The following is a 15,586-nucleotide window of genomic DNA, read 5'->3' as shown; positions in this document are numbered from 1 at the left end:
AATATTATTTTACTATTTTCTACCCTATCCAGATGGCCAGTGCTGGTTAAAGCTGTTTGTGTATCACACTTCCTTCTGACTCAGTCCACCCACTCCCATTTCCCACCTATGTTTGGGACAGCTAATAAGAGCTAAGATGAGATACTGCAGAAAACTAGCTTTTAACTATCATGTATGTCTATGACAGCCCAACAATGAGTATGTGAAAAGAAAGCAGTAAAAGTAAAAAGTAAAGAAGCATCTGCACTAAATCAGCTGAAAAGAATCCCCAAGAGATTCTTTATCCTAAAAATCACAAAATACATAATATACCTAATGGAAGTCTAGTATGTCTTCAGACCACCCAACACAACCATCTATTCACAACAACATCCTCCTGCTCATCACTATATGTTCTATGAACCAAATTGTCTCATTAACTAGGAATGAATAATTGTGGTGAGGGCAGACCTCCCTAATGTACCCAACACACCTAGGACTATATTGAGCTTCATGTGAATTATAAGTCGATCAGACCCTTGGAAGCTACTCAGAACAGAAGCTCTGAAACCTTTGAATCACAGATACCGTTTAAATGCAATTCCCAGAATTTCTGACCACAGGACATAAATAGCTGAGGCTTCTAGGAACTGATGTCTAGCAAGAACTTGGAACCCAAATTTGAGAACCATTGGATCAGATCATAGGTCTACTTATAGTGCATGAAATATGTATTCTGATTGGCTGTTACATTTTCAATGTCCCATACAGAAGTCTTTTCTACTATCTGTCTTTTGATGGAGAGTCATTATGGTAGTGGTTTAAGTGTTTGGTAAACCGGGGTTAAGAACCTCACACAACAATGGAAATATACTGGGTGACCTTGGGAAAGTTGCACTCTTTAAGCATTATAGAAAGGCCCAGCCAACTTCCCGTGATAAGGTCACTATAAGTCTGAGCTGATCTGACGGCATGCAGTCACAAACCCTTAGTGATCATGTTAAATGGAGATCACAGAGACAGAACTAGGATCCTTACTGAATTTTGGCATCTCCCACTACATGTAAACAAACAAAATGTTAGAAGGAAAATAGATCCTTACAAACCATCCCATTAGCACTAACTCAAAAGAGAGCAGATGCTGTTGAACCAAAGTCATTGGACCATCACACTTGAAATCAAGAATATATGGACAAAAACAGAAACAGCAATTTATATACATTAATTCACATGCTTAGACAAAACCTTTTTAAATGGAGGCAAGAGGGAAGGAATATTGCATTCTTTTTCATATTCCTACCTGGCAGATAATTAAAAAGGAAACCAGCATCTGTGAGAAATGCAAGAGCTTCAAGGCAGAGCTCCAAGTAATTTAAAGACAGTCTTTCAAAAAGAGAGCTTCAAAATGATTGCTGGGTATTTAATTAAATAAAGGCAAACGGTGAACAGCCTTTCCAGTACCACCTGGGATGTCTCCTTTATTCATGGAGAAAAATGAGGAACACTACCATGGAACTCATTAATCTTCTCTATGTCTAATGCACTATGATCTTCTATAAATAACGTAATCTTTTAATGGTAGAGGAGTTAGTTTGCTCAAGAAAAAAAACCAGATCTGTGGTTTCAGGTTCTCTCTTGGTTTGGGTACTGCTAAAAAGGGACAAAGTACAACTCTTCCACAAAACATTCATCCTGTGGATAAAATGTAAAGCTAATTCACGGCATCTGCTGTTTTTTGTGCTTTATAGCCCAGTCTCAGGACTTGCTTCATCAGCACATTGCAAAAGCTAAATAAAGTGTGTTAAGAAGTGAGAGCAAGAGAACAGTTTGGCTGGATCAAGAAACAGATCAGCCAAGCTCAACACTCTGCTTCTGACAATAGCCAGGCTTTGGAGATGCCTCCCCAATGCAAAGGGACTACCAAGGCAACAACCTTTTTGGTGGTTGTTTCCCAACATTTGAGTCTTATTTTAAGGCACCAGGTAACTGAATTTTTGACTCGCTCCCCTTTAGTGTCACCAGGGCATCTGCCAGTGGAAGAAGTTGCTGCCTCGCTCTTTGATGCACTGTTGTATCAAACTCATAGATGGCTCAGAATATGTAAAAGTTACTTTCCAGAAGTACATCTTTTGAAATCCCACTGTCAGCATGGCCACTGATGGTTGGGAGATTTTGGGAGTTGTAGTCATAGCTCCACATTATCTGAATTGTTCTCCATATAGCCTGGTGGCACAGCAGGTTAAACTACTGAGCTGAACTTGCTGATCGAAAGGTCTGTGGTTCAAATCCAGGGAGTGGGGTGTGATCCTGCTGTTAGCCCCTGCTTCTGCCAACATAGCAGTTCAAAAACATGCAAATGGGAGTAGATCAATAGGTAACGCTTAGGCAGGAAGATAATGGCGCTCCATGCAGTCATGCCGGCCACATGACCTTGGAGGCGTTTATGGACAACACTGGCTCTTCGGCTTAGAAATGGAGATGAGAACCAACCCCCATAATTGGACACAACTAGACTTAATGTCAGGGGAAAACTTTTATCTTTTACCTTATAGCCTGTGAGGATGGTGGGCCACCTTCTCTGTTCCATCATACTCACAAATAAATTTGAAGAGTATATGGGAGATGTCTTTCTTGGTGGTTGCTCACAAGCACTGGAACATCCTTCCTAACGAAGCCAGACTGGTATCCTCCCTGCTCTCCTTTCATAGGCAAGTCTTTTATTTTGGCTGAAGCCTTTCAGAATATGGTGTACAGGTTATTTGTAATTTCAATGGTCTTTTTTAAACTGCTTTAAATTAAACTTTTGGCTTAATTATATAATTTCTATTATTTGTATGATTTTAAAACTATATGTTTTGTGATTCCCAGATGATGTCCTTCTCCTGGCAGACAAAGAACTTTCCATTTAGACAGGTTTTGGTTTTTAACTTGCGGCATTAGACTGAACTTGTAGTGGGATGCACCGTGTCTGTATTTTCATTATGTTTTAAATATAGTTTAAAACTGTGTCACACTAATGTTTTAAACATAGTTACTGATTGTTCTTTTTAACTTTGGTATTTAGCTGCATTTTGTAAACTGTTTTAGGAACGCTAGTATGACTTAGTGGTCTGAGTACTACAGCTTTGGACAGCAGGGTTCAAATTCCTATTTGGAAAACTCGTTGTGTAACCCTGGGCAAACTCACTTTTTTAGCTTCAGAGGAAGGCAAAGGCAAAACTTCTTCTGAACAAAATCTTGCGAGGAAAACTCTGTGATAGAGTTGCCTTAGGGTCAGAAATGACTTGAAGGTATGCAACAGTAACAAAACTGTCTTAGGACTTGTGCTACTAACAAGGTGAGATATAAATAAAGATGATAACAACAACAGCAATCATTACATGCTGTACTTTTGGTCTTTATTTTCCTGATGAAGGGAGAATTGTACATTGGGGTAAGTAAGACTTGAAGGCCATAAAAATAATGTTTTCTGTCTGGCAAGTCATGTATGATAGTAGCACAGGCCAAGACATATCATCAGTGGCCCTGTTGGATGGAGAGTTCTGGTCACTGAAATGAAAAAAGAAACTTTTCTAGGTTCTGACATTTCTGACATTTTGTGCCTGCACCTATATCTGCAGGCAAAAGCTATAGGAGAAATACTGATATTGGCATCTTTAAAAACATGTTAAGAGGCTATTGACCAGAAAGGTCAGGTCAAGGTCACCTTTCTTCTTGTAAATATGAACAGCAGGTGCAGGGTTTCTACTGTCCCGTTGCCCTGACCCAGCTCAATTCCTTCCCAGATTAAAGCAAAACAGGTCCGTGAGGGCACAGCTTGTGACAAATGTCAAGTCCGATTTGAGCCTAAGAGCTGTGTTGAGAAAGATGGTTTTCTGTAGATTTGTCTTAAAAACAGTATACTGCAGTAACATTTTAAAGCCTGTAAAGCTCACAAGCCAGACTATTCATCCTTAACATGAAATGTTGCCTGGTGGGATTAGGACATTAAGGGATCTGCTTGACTGACCACATTCATACAGTCACAGGCCTTTGAATGTCATATCTTTGGGTTGAAGCCAGAGATGAGCAGTTCCTACAGACAAGTTGCAATGTTAAAAGGAGAACTGGGTATTTTGTTGCCCTCCAGATATATCTGAACTGAAACCCCTATGAACCAATGGGGAGAAATGATAAGAACAGCAGTCCATGAGCATCTGGAGAACCACATGTTCCCAATTCTTAGTTACAAGATATCTTCTTTGATGTGTGCAGAGTTGTCCTTCTGCTACCGCATTGTGTAGAAGTAAACCTAGCTTCCCAAACACTGTGCCAATGGAGAGTAAACTTTAACTCCTTCTATCAGGCTAGTAAGGCTTTAAAAGGACCTTGGAGGTAGACTGTGTTTCTGTCATTCGAGAGCCAGATTGGAAAAAAATATGGAGAATAACAACCACCAGGTGACAAATTGGCCATAGCAATGTTGCACGGAATAGTTTCAATCTGCTTAAAGCATAATTTAAATCATATGTAGAGTTCCTTTCAGTTCTATTAGACATTATCCAAATTTGATGCCACAAATTTCATAAACATACAGCAGCTGGATTTAAATACCCAAATATGGGGATTTAAATGGGTGAAATCCCTTGCTCACTCCAAAAGCAACTCCGGTTGCTCCTGACACAAAAAAACAAAAACAAAACAAAAAAAAAAACTTCTTAGCTGAGTAGTTTTAAAATCACCCTCTTCCAAGCAGATCCTTAGAGAAGGAGTCCTCTTCTAGCCTCCTGTTGATCCATGTTGTATTGGTTGTTTGCATTTTCCCCTACAAGCTGTTAAATGCAAAGTTACTGCCATTTTTACAAGAGTACTAGAAGAACACAAATGAGTCATCCTTACCATGGCTTCCATTTTCAGTGCGGTGGTGAACCTGCTCTGAGTTTTAGTCTGAATTTTAAAGGTGCTATCCTCCTTGGGATTAAGATTCATCACTCCACTTAAATGGAAGCCATCGGCCATGACAGTTCACCCAGAGAGCAAATTATCAGTTCCAGCTAAGCCTTACTGATCCTCTCCTTATGACATTTAGATGAAGGGGAATTGCATTTTAATTTGATGCCCATCTGGGTATTCAGTTTAAACAAACAGAAATAACCCCTACTACACAGGACATCACCTTGAATAAAACTAACCAATTATCCTAAACAATACAATGCTCCAGGAATGACAATCTGCCTAGCATGAGAATGGTTGACTAGATAATAAAAACTATGGTTATAAAGATTTAAGTGGATTTGGTTTTTCCAGTCTACATAACAAAATAATACAAAAGTTCCTACAGTCACTTGAGAGCCACGCGGAGTAGTGGGTTAGGATTCCATGAGACCTGGGTTTGAATTCACACTTAGCAGCATAAAATAGCATCTGTGAGAAAATGTAAGCAAAAGTATACAAAATTGTGAACAGATTGGGAAAAAATGTGCATAGACATTTTTCTCGCTCTCTTTTGCTAGAATGGCACAGCAGTGAATTAAATAGAGCATGCAACTAATTTAAAAACAAAAAACAGAATATATCTGTTGGACCTTTTGCCACTGGGAGTAACAACAAAGTGGCACAGTAATAAGCAAACTACGTAAATTTGTGAGAGAAATGAGAAACAAACAAGCTATTAGCCTGAGTATATAGGTCAACAGCCATAATGTTAGAAATGTATGTAGCCCTATGATTATCAATTATTGGAGTATCAGACTTTTTACAGAGAGCAGACAACAAGTTAGATGGCTTCATGAACTCATGTGTGCTTCCCTGTAACCTGCAAGAATCACAATATTCAAATTGGATTGTACTACATTTATTTGGGCATCAATCTTTATGCCTTCTTCCCTGTTCCCCATGCAATTAAATCAGGGGTGGGCAAGTGTGAAAGGAAGACATTGGAGGTCCATACACACCTTCACATTCAGTGGGGGTCATGCCCACAGTGCCCCTAAAAGCCTCTAACACATATGGGACATTTTCACTCTATTTCTGGGGCTTCCTGAGCTGTTATTAGTCCAGGAGAGCTCATTTTTTAAAAAACAGTAGTAAATGTCACATCCTATTCACCTCCTGTATATATATAAAAGGGGTATCTTCTAGGCATATATTGGTCCAGTGGGGGTCCTAAACATGGTGAACATGTCCTAACACCAGTTATAGGACATTTTGCAGTAAAAAAATCTGAAAATGTTTGGGATCTTTTGTGGGCTCTGGAAGCACAAAAATGGTCTCGGGAGCTACAAGTGGTCTATGGATGATACCCTAACTACTCTTGATCTAAGGAGAAATTATATAGCCAAAGAGACCGTATAAGAATTTTGAATTGTCTGCACATAGTAAAGTTTACTAAATTTACGTTTGTGTCTTAACTCAGTTCTATAGCAGTTTAGGTATTAATTTACTCTGGCAGACAAACCAGATTAATAGGAAGTTATATAATGGATTTTGTGCCATAGGGAAATAAAATAAATCTGATTCTGACTCAGTATGATAAAAGCTACTGAGACACCCACAATAATCATTAGGGCTTCACTCTTCAAATGAAACTGATGACAGTTGCTCATCTAGAAGTCTGACCAAGGTGGTTTCTGTTTCCAAACCAAATGTGTGGTTGCAAAAGGGGTGGGGGGAACAATCACTATATTGCCTCAAACTTCAATGGAGTTGAAGTTTAAGGAGTGACATCTAAGGAGTGTAGTCAAGGAAAGGGGAAAGGCAGGGGAAAGCCCATGAGGTACATATAGTCTTTGGATAGGTTCACTGTGGCCCCTGGAATCAATACTAATCAAGACAACAAATAGCACAATACATAACATAATTGAAATAGAATATAAAATCAATGTTTATTAAAGTTCATCAATAAATACTTTGATTGAACTAGCATATAAAACCAATGTTTATTAAAGTCCATCAATAAATACTTTAAAACCTATAATTCAAAAATAATCCGGATAATCTGGATTTTGAAAACATAAAGCTGAGAGTTCTTATTTCCATAAAAAGGATCACCAGTTACCTAGGGAATAAATCTTTAAATGTTACTATTTTAGATTATAAACACCCAGTGGTCAGAATAGTCTTGGTGATTTAACACCAGTGTGAGCAGTTTTCCAGATGCCATACCAATTACCTCTTTGTGCTTTTGCTTATACCCTACAAAACTGTCTCCAAAATTGGAAGCTCAAGGCAGCTGACTTGAAAAAAAAAGCCAGCTAGAGAGATCAACTTTAAAATTGAATTAAACTACTAACAACATTTAAAAGCAATTTAACAAACAGTTAAAAGTGATAAATAGCAGACTTAAAAACAGTAAACAAAACACTAAAAACAAAAAATATCCTCCCAAAAGCATAGGCTTTATAAATCTTCAATTCTCAAAAGGCTGTTAAAATTAGAAAAACTTTCCCAGATGAAAGGATTCCCAGGAAAGGAGTTCCAGAGCCCAAAGGCAGCCACCAAGAAGTCCCTGTTTCATATCCGTATCAGTCATGGGACTGAGACAAGGGTATCTCATTAGATCTCAGGCTCAGATAGGGAAACATGGTCAGTCAGGGCCTTGTTTATGCCACCAAAAATTATCCAGTGCTAATTCAGATTATTCAGGCCCTAATTCATCCCATTATTTCCATATCTACATTTAAGAATCCATACTGAAAATCACATGCCCATTTTATTTCACTTCCTTCTCTGACATAAATTGCCTGTGGCTGCCTTCCCAACCAAACAGCTTTCTAGCAGAACCCTGTTGGGGATGACCCTTGCTTGGATATCAGATTGAGGAATCCAGCTATGTGTTTTACTGAAAGAAGGTAGCCCGATCAACCCCTTAATAATGGCAAGGAACCTCATTCTGAGCAAGTAACTTTCCTAATAGGGCTCTTCCAGGAAGCTTTTTGGCTGGCAAGGAAACAGCACAGAAATAAAGAGAAAGGAAGGCAATGGTAAACCACATTGCCTTTCTTTCTCCTTAATTTTTGCATTGATAAGTGGTGGTGGTAGGTGAACAGCGAAAGGAGGCCCATATCGCTTCCTTTCAGCTCGGGACCACCATTTCTGCTGGGAGGGATTTGCCATTGCCTCCCTTTCTGCCTACACTCCCTCCCAGGACAAAAATAGAGGGACCTTCAATGTCAGAAAGCATTAACCTCTGAAGTAGCAGTAGACATGTAAACAAACAAACAAACAGACAATAGGATAATGTGTGTCACCCAGCAAATCTGTACCACCAACCCCCTCCCCAAGATTGTAAGCTTATTAACAGACTGGACTTTACTAGAAACTGTGGAGCAAGGAGTGAGTTTTGTTCTATCACACTAAAGCCTGAAAGAAGTGCTTCCCCTGCTAAAGGGATCATTTATTGTGTGTCAGAATCAAGGCCGGTAAGAGAAGAGCTTGACTTTTTTTGACCATGTTGATATGCCCCTGGACCTAAGCCTAATGGATGTGTCATGTCAGCCAGGTGGAAGTCAAATAGTCTGCCCTCCCCGCCACAGATATTGATTGGCTATGTGTGTTTTACTGAGCTCCATCATATTCAGTGGGAAGCTGTTGCCTTCCTAGGCTACTGCCTGATGGTGCTATGCCAACATTAAATAGGATCTATATTGGTTGGGGGTTCTGAAAGCTGTGAAAAAAGTAGTATTTCGAAGCTCTAAATTAGATTTGAGCTACATACTGTATTACAGAGTTAAAGTAAAAAAGTAACTTTTTTAAAAGTTCTGGGTTAGAGTTGCTGGATGGACTCCACTTCCTCCTCCCTTTCATATTAATTCATGGTCAGGTAAATTAGGTACCCCATTAGTACACAGACTTCATATTACATATCAAAGGGACTGTGGGTGGGAGTACACAAAGCTGAAGCCCCCCCCCTTTCGTTAGTAGATACACAACACAGTTTTAAAATATTTATACCATTTTTTCAGATTGGAAAGGTGTTCAGAAATGTTTTACCAATTAACTGAAAAGACAACTGGATATTGAAACTCTTAGAAGGGCAATTACTTTCAAGAACAGGTGAGGATGCCTGTGTAAGATGGCTAGCTCTGGAAAGTACAAACAGGAAAACAGAGCCCCATCACTCTTCCTTGCAGCCTGGCCTCCTTCTCAGCATCGAGCTGACCTTGCAATTTTCGGCCGGCGGCTGTGTGGGCTATAAGCCAACTCCCCAGAATGTGCTTATTGCTAACTTGAGCCACCCAAATTGGCATCAAACGTCAGGAGAGAAGTACAGAGGACAAAGGGCAGGGACGGGAGCAAATACATAAATGGGAACACTTAATAAGTATTGCAGCCAGACTTAATTGGAGATGGGAAACAGAGGTTTTAATAGAGCGAGGCACAAGATTGATATCTTGTTAAAAGTCTAGGCAGGGCAGAGGGAGCCCATTGATCTTGAGAGCTCTTGTTAGCAGGTTCTGGATGAAACTTCAGGGAATGTTGGGGGATTCTGTTATCATTAAGGAATAACAGACAAGCCCATTTTATGATAATTAAAATACATTATTTCATAGCACAGTGATGCTTTTGAGAATGCATTGCTTTTTGACTAACTGATATGATGATTATTTAGAAAAAAGTATTTAAGGAGGCATGTTTTATGTGCCTGATGAATACATCAAATGCAAGTGGGCTGCACTCCACTGAAATTTACGGCTAATAAAATTTATTTGTCCTTAAGGTGCCTTGAAACCCTGCTTTAACTTTGCTGCTATAATCTACCATAGTAACCCCCCTCCCCTGGAAATGTCTATGATGCTTTGAACATCTTTGGAATGGAAAACTAGTTCAAAATAATAGGTGTAGGAAATAAACAAACAGAATTTGTTGCATTTTCTCTGAATTATGAAAATTTTCCTAGGGTAAGGGAACACTGTGACACTTCCATGGTGACACCTCCCAATCATTCTGTCACAGTTACTCATTCTCATAAATCTATCTCCACACTGTGAAAACAAGCTTGAACCCATAGGGTACATAACATCAATAGTGGATATGTCTCCATTTCACTACACCAAGATAAATTGCTATTCCATGTGTGCACAGTCACTTTGAATTCTATTTCTAATGGCAGTTTTAGACTGCCTGAAAAACTACTGGTGAATGTTTCCACAAGGCAATACCCATGAGGCACATGAGAGGACATTTCAATTCCACACAAACAGAAGCACCTCTCAATGCACAAAGGAAGCTGAATATTGCCCAGTGACATTATAATCAATGAACCACACACAATCATTAATAGTATAGTGCCCTCCAGTTTTCACTCTGGTAAACCCCGTAGAGGTTCAGCACCCCTTATCCGGAATTTCTAAATGCGAAATCTTCTAAAATCTAAAATTGTCCACATGGGTGGCCGAGATAGTGATACCTTTACTTTCTGAAAGATTAATGTAGGCAAACTTAATTTCATGCACAAAATTATTAAAAAAATATTATGTCCAATAATGACTTCAAGCTATGAATACAAGGTATATGTCAAGGACAGAACGCCACAAGATTCAAAGTAACAGAGTTTATTAGATTACAGAACTCAAAAATGCCCGTAAAAACACAAGGGCCAGGCAGTTTTTGCCTTTAAGCGCAAAAAGGGACAAAAGTAAATGTTCAAAAGATAAACCGGATTAAACCGGAGTTTAATCCGGGTAAAAACAAACTGCTTGCTTCAGCCTAGGTATTAACAGAACGAAAGCCAAGGAACAAAAGATACAAAGAATGCAACTAATTGGCAGCAGATTCCTCTCTGCTGCCAGCACTGTGCTTAGAGTAACTTGCGTCGCTCCCACACACACACAGTAGACAGGATCTCCAACACGAGCAATTCAGCCAAGGATTGTAGAAGTAGAGTAGACCAGTTCCGTTCCGTAGATCAAAGCCAGAAGCAGACGTTTGTAGTTTTTCCAAGTCCAAGAAGGGGGGAAGACAAGCCGTGGTCAGTTCAGTCCGGGTTCTCAAAGCAGGAGATGGCGTCCGTCAGAAAGACGACGGAAGGTCAAGCTAATAAGAGTAAGCACAGGTTTGCACAAACAAATGCCCACACAATCCCTCCCGCCGTCTGACCCTGGATTCCAATCAACTTACGTCTCAGCACAGGAAAGTACACAAGTCTTCAGGGAAGCGTCCCACACACACACGGATCCCAAGCGTTTGCCCAGATTACCTTGCCTGACGCAATTTGCAATTGCTCCCAAGCCCCATTTTATGCCAGTTACAAATCTTCATCACTGTCAGCTGTCCTCCTTAACCCGGGCGTTTCCTCATCACTTTCCTCGTCAGAGCTGGAACACCTCTGACTACGCCCAACAGCATCTCCAGCTGTGGATCCCGTCCCATCCCTCCAGCTAAGCCATGGGTCTAATCCTGAAGGTCCCCATTCATCTTCTGCCCCATCATGGCCAGTGGCCCCCAATTCCTCCCTTACCCGAGTCCAATCCATCTCATCCTCCTCTGAGCTAACCAGCCCCTCCTCCATTCTTTCCGTAAACCCTTCGAAAGATTCTTCGTCAGATGGTGCTGCAAATATGTCTCGCAGTCTTTTTCTCTCTCGCTCCTCGAGAGTATCTGACTCCCGAGGAGTCTTACGCCCACGTCTGTCAGTAACAGAGCCATGAGGCTCAATCATAACACTATCCCCTCTCACAAAGGCCTCCTCCCCCGATGGCGGAGAAGTGGCAGTGATACCCTCCGCTATAGCACCACGACGACTAGAGGTATCAAGTTTCAACAGCGAACGATGAAAGACTGGATGGACCTTTAAACTAGACGGTAAACGCAAACGAAACGCAACGGAAGAAATCTTTTTAACGATAGGAAAGGGACCCAAATACCGAGGCGCAAACTTTCCCCCAGCCTGTTTAATATGTTTGGAAGATAACCACACCAAATCCCCTTCTTCCAACTCCTCCCCTGCCTGCCTGTGGCGGTCAGCCTGAGTCTTCTGCGTTGCCTTAGCTTCCAACAGTAAGCGACGGGCAACATCATGCAATGCAGCCATTTCCGTAGAGCGGTACACAGGGTCCGAAGAGACCACATTGGTCGACGGCGCCACACCTCCCCGTGGGTGAAAACCATAAGTTAGCTCAAATGGCGTATGCTGACTAGACGTGTGCACCGCATTGTTATAAGCAAATTCCGCCACCGGTAACCACTTCACCCAAGCCGTGGGTTGATCTAAACAAAAACAACGCAGATATTGCTCTAAGAGCCCATTAACCCGTTCCGACTGTCCATCCGTTTGCGGATGGAAAGCTGAAGACACGTTTAACTTAGTCCCCAAACACTCATGGAAATGTTTCCAAAAGCGTGACACAAATTGCGGAGCCCTATCTGAAATAATCACCTCGGGTGCTCCGTGCAAACGATAGATGTGCTTAGTAAATAGTAAGGCCAACGTAGGGGCCGCCGGAATGGTTGAACAAGGAATAAAATGAGCCAGTTTACTAAATAAATCCACCACCACCCAAATACAAGTATAACCCCCAGACTTAGGCAAATCTGAAATAAAATCCATGGAAATGATTTGCCATGGCCTGTCCGGAACAGGTAAAGACGACAACAACCCTCTAGGGCGCCCAACAGGCGTCTTACTCTGCTGGCAAACGGCGCAGCTGTCGCAAAAGCGCAGAATGTCTTGCCGCATCTTTGGCCACCAATAGCTCCTGGTAATGAGCTGCACGGTCTTGAATCTGCCAAAGTGCCCAGCCATGGGTTCGTCATGGTGGGCTCTAATCACCTCCAACCTGAGGGCCCCCACTGGTACGTAGACCTGTCCCCTGCGTACCAATACTCCGTCTTGATCTTGTAGATGCGGCAGTATGGTACGGTTACCTGCTGAGAGCAGCATCAGTTGCTCCTGTGTCCACACATCATCCCTCTGAGCCTCAAGGATCTGGTCATGTAACCCGAGCTCATTATCTACAACACACAGAGAGGCAGTAGGCAAGATGGTCTGACATACAACCTGCTCATTGGTCTTAAACTCCGGCTTGCGGGATAAAGCATCGGCCCGCAAGTTTGCCTTCCCCTCTACGAACTGCACCTTGAAGTTAAACCTGGAGAAAAACAAAGCCCATCGGATTTGACGCTGGTTTAACTTCTTTGCTGTTTGCAAGTGCTCTAAATTCTTGTGATCAGATCTGACCACGATCTGGTGCCGTGCCCCTTCAAGCCAGTGCCGCCACACCTCAAACGCCACCTTAATCGCCAACAACTCCTTCTCCCATATGGTATAGTTCTGCTCGAAGGGTGTTAGTTGCCGCGAGTAAAATCCACAGGGACGCAAGGTCCCTGAGGAATCCTTCTGAGACAATACAGCCCCCAACGCGTAGCTAGAAGCGTCCGCTTCTACCACGAACGGTTTGTCAACATCAGGATGGGTTAGTATGTTGTCCGATTGAAAACTAGACTTAAGTTGTAGAAACGCCTCGTGAGCTTCCCGCCCCCACACAAATGGCTGTTTCTTGCGCAGAAGCTGCGTCAAAGGTACCGTGAGCTTTGCAAAATTCGGAATAAACTCCCGGTAGTAATTAGCAAAACCTAAGAACCTTTGTACATCCTTCTTAGTTTTCAGCTCCTGCCATGAGTTGACGGCGTCAACCTTATGTGGGTCCATTTTAAGTTCCCTACCTGACACTACATGACCTAGGAACTCCACTTCAGGCACATGAAAGACGCATTTGGAAGCCTTGGCGAAAAGCCCATTAGCCCGCAGTCGGTGCAGAACCTGCTTGACATGTTGACGATGTTCTTTCTCGTCCTTAGAAAAAATCAAGATATCATCCAAATAAATCACTAAAAATTGGTCAATTAGGTCCCTGAACACATCGTTCATGAACCTCTGGAAGACCGCAGGAGCATTACAAAGCCCAAAAGGCATGACTCGGAACTCGTGGCATCCGAAACACGTGTTAAATGCCGTCTTCCATTCATCCCCTTCCCGTATACGGATTAAATTATAGGCCCCCCGCAGGTCAAGCTTGGTAAAGACCTTAGCCCCTTGCACCCTTGATAACAGTTCCGAGATTAAAGGGAGCGGGTACCTATCCCGAATGGTGTATTTGTTTAGGATCCGATAGTCGCAGACCAGCCTAAGTTCCCCAGTCTTTTTGGCTACAAAGAATACTGGTGCCGCAGTTGGAGAACTAGATGGGCGAATAAACCCCTTGGCTAAATTTTCATCTAGAAACTCCCGCAAAGCTTGCCTTTCCGGTACAGTCAAGGCATACAACCTCCCTGCTGGCAGTTTCGCACCTTCTGCCAACTTGATGGCGCAATCATATGGCCTGTGCGGTGGTAATTTGTCCGCTTCTCTTTTACAAAATACATCAGAGAACTCCCCATACTCAGCAGGCACTCCCTCCATATCAGCATGAGTAACGTTTAGAGTGCAACAATCCTGCCTCTTTAAGATCACTTTACGTGTTGCCCAATCCACTTGTGGGTTTACTACAGCTAGCCAATCCATCCCCAGGATCACATCATATCGAGGCAAGCTCGTAATATCCCACACAAACGTTCCCGTTACTCCCTGCACCTCCCACGTTACTGCTGAGGTTTCCTGGTTAACCACCCCAGTCTCCAGCAGTCTCCCATCTGCTCCCTCCACCCACACGTCGCATGCCTTGCGCACTCTAGGAATGCCATGCTTCTTAGCAAACTCAATATCTACATAGGAGACCGTAGCTCCTGAGTCCAGCAGTGCCAGAGTAGAAACAAGTTCCCTTTCCCCAACAGATAATGTAATGGGTACGAAAACATGCTTCCTCCCCTCAGTTGACTGCTTGAGGAGCCCTAGTGCGTTGGACTCACGTCGCACTAGGGCTGGCCTTTTCCCGAAAGCTGGGAAGGTTTCACATTACAATTTTTGGCAAAATGCCCAGCATTCCCACAGTACAAACACAAGCCCAGCTGCCTCCTACGGCTCTTTTCCTCTGTAGACAGTTTTTTAAAGACCCCAAGCTCCATGGGCTCTTCCCCCATCACCACAGGTGCCCTGGTTACATGCATGGGTGGCGCACACATTGCTTTTGAGTGTTTACGAGCCTCGAACCTTGCGTCTAAACGCAGCACCTTAGCTACTAAGGCGTCCCAGCTTTCAGCCGGCTCCAAGCGTGCTAATTCATCCTGGAGCATATCACTTAACCCGGCAGTAAATAAAAGCATGAATGCATTTTCCCCCCAATCCAGCTGGTGGCGATACAGGTTAAACTTATTTAAGTAATCCAAAACAGTCCCCTTTCCCTGTTTCAACCGATACAGGGCCCACCCAGCGTTCTCCGTGCGGAGAGGATCCCCAAAAGTATCAGTTAACAACTTTTTGAAATTATTCAAATTGTCCTTGACTGGGTCATTTCCCAAAATTAAATTAGTGGCCCATTGTCCTGCGGAACCGGTCAACAAACTCAAAATAAAAGCCACCTTACTAGTGTCAGTAGGAAAAGCATGAGCACTGAGCTGAGAAAAATAAAGCTCCACTTGTGCCAAAAAGGTTGGCAACTTGCACCTGGTTCCGTCAAAGCGTTCAGGAGTCAAAACATGTCCTTTCACAGCAAAAGCTGTTTGGCTTACGGTAAAGGCCGTTTGCAATTGGTCT

General features: G+C 42.4%; 1 protein-coding gene and 2 long non-coding RNA genes across 3 annotated transcripts in view; 1 reads left to right on the top strand and 2 right to left on the bottom strand.

Annotated features, from left to right (window-relative positions):
- LOC134297886 (uncharacterized) overlaps positions 1 to 15,586 on the bottom strand; it is a 414,859-nt gene that overhangs the window by 29,830 nt on the left and 369,443 nt on the right. The window lies entirely within an intron of this gene.
- serpini1 (serpin family I member 1) overlaps positions 1 to 15,586 on the bottom strand; it is a 128,485-nt gene that overhangs the window by 10,551 nt on the left and 102,348 nt on the right. The window lies entirely within an intron of this gene.
- Positions 1 to 15,586, top strand: part of LOC134297887 (uncharacterized) — a 127,675-nt gene that overhangs the window by 41,448 nt on the left and 70,641 nt on the right. The gene's annotated exons all lie outside the window — the stretch shown is intronic.

The sequence above is a fragment of the Anolis carolinensis genome, chromosome 3 (genome assembly GCF_035594765.1).
Source record: "Anolis carolinensis isolate JA03-04 chromosome 3, rAnoCar3.1.pri, whole genome shotgun sequence".
Classification (NCBI taxonomy): Eukaryota; Metazoa; Chordata; class Lepidosauria; order Squamata; family Dactyloidae; genus Anolis; species Anolis carolinensis.
Note: the sequence above shows the minus strand (reverse complement) of the source record. Positions and strands in the feature narration are given on the sequence as shown.